This window comes from Belonocnema kinseyi, chromosome 2, assembly GCF_010883055.1.
Source record: "Belonocnema kinseyi isolate 2016_QV_RU_SX_M_011 chromosome 2, B_treatae_v1, whole genome shotgun sequence".
In the NCBI taxonomy this organism is placed as follows: domain Eukaryota; kingdom Metazoa; phylum Arthropoda; class Insecta; order Hymenoptera; family Cynipidae; genus Belonocnema; species Belonocnema kinseyi.
Window position 1 is genome coordinate 41,297,096 of NC_046658.1, and position 8,148 is coordinate 41,305,243.

The 8,148-nt window shown below is 33.1% G+C and overlaps 1 protein-coding gene across 1 annotated transcript in view; it reads left to right on the forward strand.

The window, feature by feature from the left end:
* Positions 1–8,148, forward strand: part of LOC117182644 (uncharacterized protein K02A2.6-like) — a 32,055-nt gene that overhangs the window by 1,333 nt on the left and 22,574 nt on the right. The gene's annotated exons all lie outside the window — the stretch shown is intronic.

Consider the following 8,148-nt stretch of genomic DNA (forward strand, 5'->3'; position numbering starts at 1 on the left):
TTGTTCCCACGAGAAGCTAGGGAAAGGGGTTCGTCCATCCTTGTAGAGCCCCGCATGCAAGGATAAGGCTGCTTACTCTGAGAGGTTGCCTGGTATCCCAGACTCAGTGTTCTAGACACCTCACCCAGGTGCCATTCAGCTTTCGGCACGGTTTTCACACCTCCGCTTGGGGGTTAATTCCTTCGGGACCACCCCTGGACAATTGACCGCGACTGCCTATTTATTTTTTGTAACCATATTCAGCAGAAACCCTTGGTACAGGGAATTTAAAATTAAATGCGGAAGTCACAAGTCCTGCAAAAATTGTTGGTGAATGGTTGATGCAGGATTGACGTGCTCGTCAAGCCCTACATACAACCGCATCGGCATTGAACATGATCTGAGTACACCCAGACTATATATATATATAGTGTCATAATTTTATTCAACCTCACAGTTGTTATTAAAAATATTTAACATTGCATTCCTCTTTCCCAGTTTAATTTAAATAAGTGGCGTTTTTACAAAAATCTTATAAAACAATTTTTTTCGATGAGAAATACTGAAAATGTACGTCTTAAAAAACTGTACAAAAATTCAAGATTTTTTTGATACAAAAAAGCGAAAAATACCAATTTAAAAATTCTCTACCTTATAATAACAAATTTTTCATTTAGCCTGGCCAAGAAGAATAATTTTATTCCAAAAAACACAACTTTTTAAACAAAATACACGAATTTTTAACCGAAAAGAGATATACATTGAACCAAAAGTGAAAAAGTTATGTGTACAATTAGATATCAATTTTCCACAAAAAAAATTTTTTGACTAAAATACTTGTATTTTTGACCAACGAAGTGAATGTTAAAATATAATTATGAATCTTGAATTAATTAAATGGATTTTTAAGCTGGAGAGCCTGCATGATACAAACAAATTACATACAATTGTAATAAATATAAATCACAAATAATTCTTCCGTAACGGTTGTGGTAAAGCTAACCTCGCGAACGTAACCTCACACTCTACACGCATACATTTCTTACTTAACACTCATAAAATATTCCTCGCAAATCCGGGCATTTTCTAACTGATTTGTACTTAAAGGCCTACAACGCAAAGCACTTATCCACATTTCCCTTCTTCTCTTTGACAATATAATAAGTTCACTTGTTGATAGATCACTAGGCCCAAGATAAAATTTCCCCTCAAACTTTTGATTTTCATCAAATTTTATGAAAATGTGTTAAAGATGTCGTAACGATGTCGTAAAGACGTGGCCAAATTTCGTGCTCACTGGGAATATTTCACCGTTTTACTTCTTTCATTTTTAAAACATCTCCGAAATATGTCATCCCTAAACTGGAAGTGTATTTTCCCTTATTGTTATACCCCCGGGGGTTCGGTACTTTAAATTTGTATGGCCTAATGAGAATGCTCTATTGTCTGGTTTCCTCCAGGTATATATGCTCTAAGATTTCTAGTATTAAGTATTTCAAAGTGTAACGTTACATGGCCAAGAAATAACACCAATCCCAGAGGATAAAACTGAATTTAGTTAATAACTTGGAAAAAAATTATTTTACACAGTAACAAATACAAATATCAATTTTATTATTTAATTTAATAGCTTTTGAGGAATAAAAATAATATCTGAATACACTTATAGTGAAAAATAATTATTGTCAAAGTTATGATAAAAATAAACTTTCGTCACATGTATTTGATATTATTGTTTAGCCCTCAGCGTGCAGACATCTTGGATGTCCCCACCTAATCTGAAATACGTAATGGCTCAATTTACAAAGTGCGAACAACGCACCTTCTAAAATTGAATGACCATGACGTACAATTAGCAAAGCTTTCAAAGTAATAAAACTTGCATTTAGACATGGACATTTCCAATCTTAAAAAGTATGTAAGAAGTTACGAACGAGAAGATTATGGATCGCATGACGTTATTCATTTCGTACCCCAAGAAGCGGACACGCAGTACCTAAAGTAGTAGGTACCGTTGATCGATACTTCGTCAACCAAGTGATGGACACTTCGTAGCCCAAATGATTGGGAATCTGTACCCTGCATAACTGTGCATCGTTCACACCGCTAGGGTCATTTTTGTTCCAGGAATTTGGTACCCTGTTATTGGTGCTTCATTAACACTTTGTTTTTTCTGGCAGAACATAATACAGTTTGCTAGAAGTAATTCTTGTTAACTTTTAACAAACAAAACAAAGTTCGATTTTAACAGCTTTTAAAATAATGAGATAAATTTTTATCTTTTTCCATTCATTTTACCATTCACTTTACAATGGATAATTCGAAAACCTTTCAATTGAAAAAATTCTCAGTTTGGATTTTTGTTTTTAGGCTGACATTTTTAATTTAAAGAATTTCAAAATGCAAAATTAACGACTTAAACAATTAAAAACTTGAAGCGTTTGAAGTGAAATTTTTTGATAAAAATCATTCATATTTTACCATTTATGGCATATTAAAATATTTAGAAGTTCTGAAAAAACTTCAGAAATAATATTTAATTAAAAAATTTTTTTGAACTTCTAGACTTCTCAAGATTTGGAAATAAAATTTTTAAGCTTTTCAAAGATGCTTTGACTATTTGAAATGAAAATAATTTAGCTTCTAATTTACGAAGTGTTCAGTTTAAAAAAATTCAATTCTTGAATACTCATTGTTTCCAGCTTAAAATAGCTAAAAATAATAAAATTTGGAAAATTTTAAAGTTCATTGATTGATTCTTTAATTTAGAGCATTGAAAATGATAACGTGGATTTTCATTTATGGAATTTAATCTGAATCTTGCAGCTCTATAATTGATCAAAGTTAAAAATCCTAAATTGGCAGTTTACCTGCATTTCATTAAAATGTTTTTAATTGGAAAGTGTTACTACTTTCCATTTTATACGTGTAAATTATTGGGAATTCGAATACTAAATTTTTTAATGATAAAATTTTAAAACATCAATTTAAAAAGTTTGAAATTCAAGAGTTCCAGTTTAAGTGCTTTAATTTTTAGTTTGTTTTTCATTACTTCAAACTGAAAAATGCTTAGCTTTAAACTTTAAATTTTTTATTTTATTGACCGCGAAAAATGTTTGCGAACCGAGGAAAAGACGGAAAAAACCGCGATTTTTTTCTTCGATTAAAATGGTCACTCTGATATACAGGGTAACCAAAAAGTCCCAGGACAGCCAAATAAATCCTTAGGTACAATTTTTTTGGAGAAGGTTCAGGTCATTCTTGAAGTAACTTTTAACGAGGAATCCAGTGGTGACCTTAGTTTTGACTTTGACCATGACCTTCATGGTTATTTCAAAGTCACCTTTGTTTTTTTCAATGGAATGGCCTATTTTTGACATTGCCAATCAAAAGAGCGCAAAATTTTACGTTAAAAAGTGTATTCAGGTCATACGTAAGGTGTGGCCTTGATGGACGGATCAAGGTCATTCAATCTTCAATATGGTTTGAACATTTTTTGACAGGCTAGCTTGTGAAAATCATCCTCTTACCCTACTTACTTACTTAAACAATGTAAATTAAATAGTGACCTTGACCATGACCGTCAAGGTCATACCAAGGTCACTCTTTGTTTTTTAATTGAAAAGACTCTATTTGACATCGGAAATTGAAAGAACGGAAGATTTTACTTCAAAAAGTATAGTCAGTTCATAGGTCAGGTGTGACCTTGATGGTCATATTAAGGTCATTCAAACTTCAATAAGGTCTGAATATTTTTTGAAAGTTAGCTTGTGGAAAATCTCCTCTTACCTCACTTACTTAATTGCTTACTTGAAGAATGTGCATATTGACTATCGGTCATGTCCAATGTCACTCGATGGTCACTATTTAATGTACAGTGTTTAAGTAAGTAAGTAGAGTAAGAGTATGATTGAAGTTTGAATGACCTTGATACGTCCATCAAGGTCACACCTTGTCACACTAATGACAAAAATTAGCCATTCCATTTAAAAAAATAAAGGTGACATAGAAATAACCATGAAGGTCATGGTCAAGGTCAAAACTAAAGTCACCACTGGATTCCTCGTTGAATGTTACTTCAAGAATGACTTCAACCTTCTCCAAAACAATTGTACCTAAGGATTTATTTGGCTGTCCCGGGACTTTTTGGACACTCTGTATGTACGTACATAATTAAAAATCAGTACTTTTATAAAGTTTGATTTTCGAGCACTAACAGTTTCACGTTGATTATGACATTATAAAACCAAAAGGATAAGAATACAAAAAAAATATATTTTCTATGACAAAACTCCAACAGAAATGATTCCTACAGCCCTGATTTTTTATGTTTTGGCAAGTCTCGATATTGTACGAAGGAGATAAAGGGTACCCCTGAAACGGCTTCCATAGCGGGGCATTTTCTTGAGCCGCACCTTTCATTATACATAGAGGTTTTAGTAAACAGTTCAGTCCATGCAAAATAATTTATCCGGTGATTTGAGGAAAATATACCTATCATTTGTTATAAATCCCTTCGCAGCTCGTTAGATTTTTGTGTAATTTCTTTTTCAGTGGTGCACGTGAGAATTTACCGAAATGACACTATATCTAAATTCCACGACAACTTTCGGCAACGATTACTGATCAAATTTTCACCGTGTGGTCCCAGTAGGCACAAAACTATGTAAATCCCAAGAACGTTCTAGGAACGTTCCTAGGATGTTCTATGCCAGGCCAGTCAACGTCTGTAAGGCGTATTATGTCCTAAAGATGACCTAAAGACGTCTTAAAGGCAATGGCATTCTGGAGACATCTTTCGTACTGACATTAGACGTTTTAAGAGCATCCCTAGGATGACCAAATACATGTTATAAAAGACGCCTTAGGGATGTCCCAAAGACGTCTCAAGGACATCCTTAATTTTTTTGCCCGCTGGCGTAGTATAAAAAGACAGAAAAATAATAAAGAAAATAGAGTGAGGTGGTTTGTTTCTCTCTTTTCTTTTTTCTTCCTCTTTGTTCATTTGTTATATGACTTGCACATTGGCATTTACAATAGAGCAATAAAAAGGCCTTGAAAAACCTATTATATTCTTATCATAATGAGAATTAATTTTTGTATCAGAAAGTTGTATGTGAAAACTGACCATCGTGGATTTCTTTAAATCTCCACGTTTCAAGACCCTCTAAATGTCGTCGTCTGTATACTGGATAACATTTGAAAGACTAATCGGATTGGATTGTGCTTTGGCACAAGCTTTTATGGAACAAAAGAAAGATCAAGTTCGTTATCCAGCTATTTTTGATAAAAATTTATAACGTTTGAGCATTTTCAAAAATTTTGAGACCACTTTTTTCAGGATTTTAAAGTTTTATGCATAGCTATTTATTGTAAACGAAAAGACGAACAATTTATCTTCATAGCTATTTGGTAGCAAGAAAATTACCAGAGTTTTTTTTAAAGTTCTTCCAAATTATCATAACAACTTCTTGCATTTTCTTGAAAAATCAAAAATTCACATTTTTATCGAAAAATAATTTAAAATCAATTATTCTATTTTGCGATCAAATTATGCAAGATACGAAAATAGATGAATCAGCAAGAATTGTGCACCTAAAAAAGGTCTACAAATTAGTTATGAATCCCTTTTTATAGGATAAGTACTTCTGTTTTATTCGTAAAAAACAACATTAAAAATAAACAAATGTAATTTTTGGGCAAATGACATTATTTATGAAAAAAAGAGTTGGAAAAAGTTGATTATTCAAAAAAAGATCTACACATTTGTTATGAATAATTATATCAAAAATAAAAAATTAAATTTTTTGGAAGATGACTCAAGGTATAAAAAGAAAGTATTAGACAAAAGTTATTTACCCAAAAAGGATCTATAAATTTATTATTAATAATTTCGTCACAAAACGAGTAGAGTTAATTTTAATCGTAAAAAAACAAGACTAAAAATAAATAATAAAGACAAGGCAATAAAAATACGTATGTTTCAATATCCATGCATATTATGAATTCTAATGATATAATGCAGTGGTAGAGAGGGAAAATTTGGTGCCAAATATTCATTTGCAAGATGTCTCATTTCCACCACTGCGCCGCCTCACACAGCACGGAAAAATTCCGTCTCATTCTTAGAGTTGAGTAGACATTCATGATGGTAAAAAGGAGACATGTGGCAAATGAGTATTTGCCGCAGGATTTCCCCTCGCTGAAGAGTCCTGATATAAAGGGTCTAGTTGGGGGAAAGTAATATAAAAAAAGTTGTCTTTCACGAAAACTACTTTACTGATTCTTAGGAAGAAAATACATGTTAAAGAGAGTGATAAGACAATTTTCTAAAAAATGCAAGAGAATTTTATGGCCGTAAATAACGCATAAATTAAAGGTTTGGATTTTTTGAGAATTTTGTTTAAGGTGATATTTTTGACCTGCAACAAGCATCTTTTCACAACAAAATCTATACATTCCCTAAATTAACATATTTTTTCCCCGAACTGAAGGAGAAGAAAGTGTTAAAGAACCCTGATTTAGAGTGAAGGCCATTAAGGCGATTTCCGGAAACTCCGGTAAACCAGAGTCCCAATGTTGATAGTAAAAAGTCAGAAGAAAATTAACAGAAAGAAAAAGATAATATATATTTTTTAAATGTCAGTCCGCCTGTTTCGGCAATTGGTCTAAGGACGACCGCCTTCTGCATTTTCCCGCAAGTGTTTTAGCATATTGTTGACGCGCAGAGATGCTTTTCAGGCTATTAGTCAGTGAAAGTGTGGCACCTCCAAGAGTGCCGATTATACGGACAATGAGTTTAACAGAATATTCGGGGTACAATCGTTCATAGAGTATAGACCATTGTTATGTTTATTGCAAGTGCCTAAGACTCTAAGAAAGATAAATTTACAATCCGGGAAATCCAGTTACAGTTTATATTTTAAATTTTACACTTTGTACACCTTCTATTTCTATTACCATATATATATTTTTTTATGGTGCTTCTTTGTCCTAAAGTTGGGTTTCATTCTGTCTTGAAAAATTAAATTCTTAATATTGTGCAAATGGCTCTTTCAATACTAACTAGAAACATTTTCTGAGCGACAAATAAGTGGCGTGGCACCGCCAGGCCTCCAAAATAAGTGGCCTGGCGTCGCCAGGTCCCGCCAGGCCTGGACTACACCACTGCAAATACATGCGTACCTTTCGTCACGCTTTCGTCGGGGCAGCGAACTCATTGATTGCAGTTAGCGCGTAATAAAAAACGATTAATAAAAAGAATGACCTTTTAAACTAAAACGTGCAGATAGAGAGAGACAGGGTATTGCGTTTGATATGGAGCGCGGCTAAAAACGCGTCCATGTAGAACTAGTATTAGTGCGTTCAAACTTACGAGCGAATTGTGCCACGCGCGATGCGAATTTGCCCACGCAGCGTGCATTTTTTTTGTATTGGTATTATAAGATTTGTAAATCTTCGAAAAAGATGGTGTCTAATCGGAGAATTTCGAAAATAACTTGGAAAATAATGGATAATTTTTTATTGATTTAGAATTGTGTGGGTTCAAGTGTAGTATAAAAAGTGCCACACAAAGATCCTTAACTCACGTGTGGAATGGTCCTTTATTATAAAAAAGTTTTTCTTATATACGATATACGCAGGATTTATGCTTACGTAGCTTTGAAAAGATACATGTTTTACGTACTGAGCCCACAAACCTTGTTCCTAATACAACAGACGAAACAGTTTCAACGACTCAAGGAAATAGATATCTCATCTTGATATATGAAACTCCATTGTCATTTGCGTAGCCTATGTCCCTCGGAAAAATTACAATTTTTTACTCAAAATTTTCTATTCCGATTGCATATTGTTTATTTTCTCTTCGAAGTTACCATAGGAAGAATATTTGTACTATATAAAAAAAGCAGTTTTTAGTTTCCTTCACTATATAGATTTTGCAGCTACACAAATATACCGTCCAATCAAGGTTTCAGGTAAAACATTCAAATGAGTATTTAAGTTAAGGAACTATATTTTGCTGAGAAACTTTAATAGTGTGTAGAAAATAACGTTAAAAAGAGATCCTAGAAGGTGGGAATGAGAAACAATTATCCATTTTTTAAAATTCCGGAGTATATGTTTTCAGGTGTAGTATAAAAAGTGCTGCTCAAAGATCCGTAACTC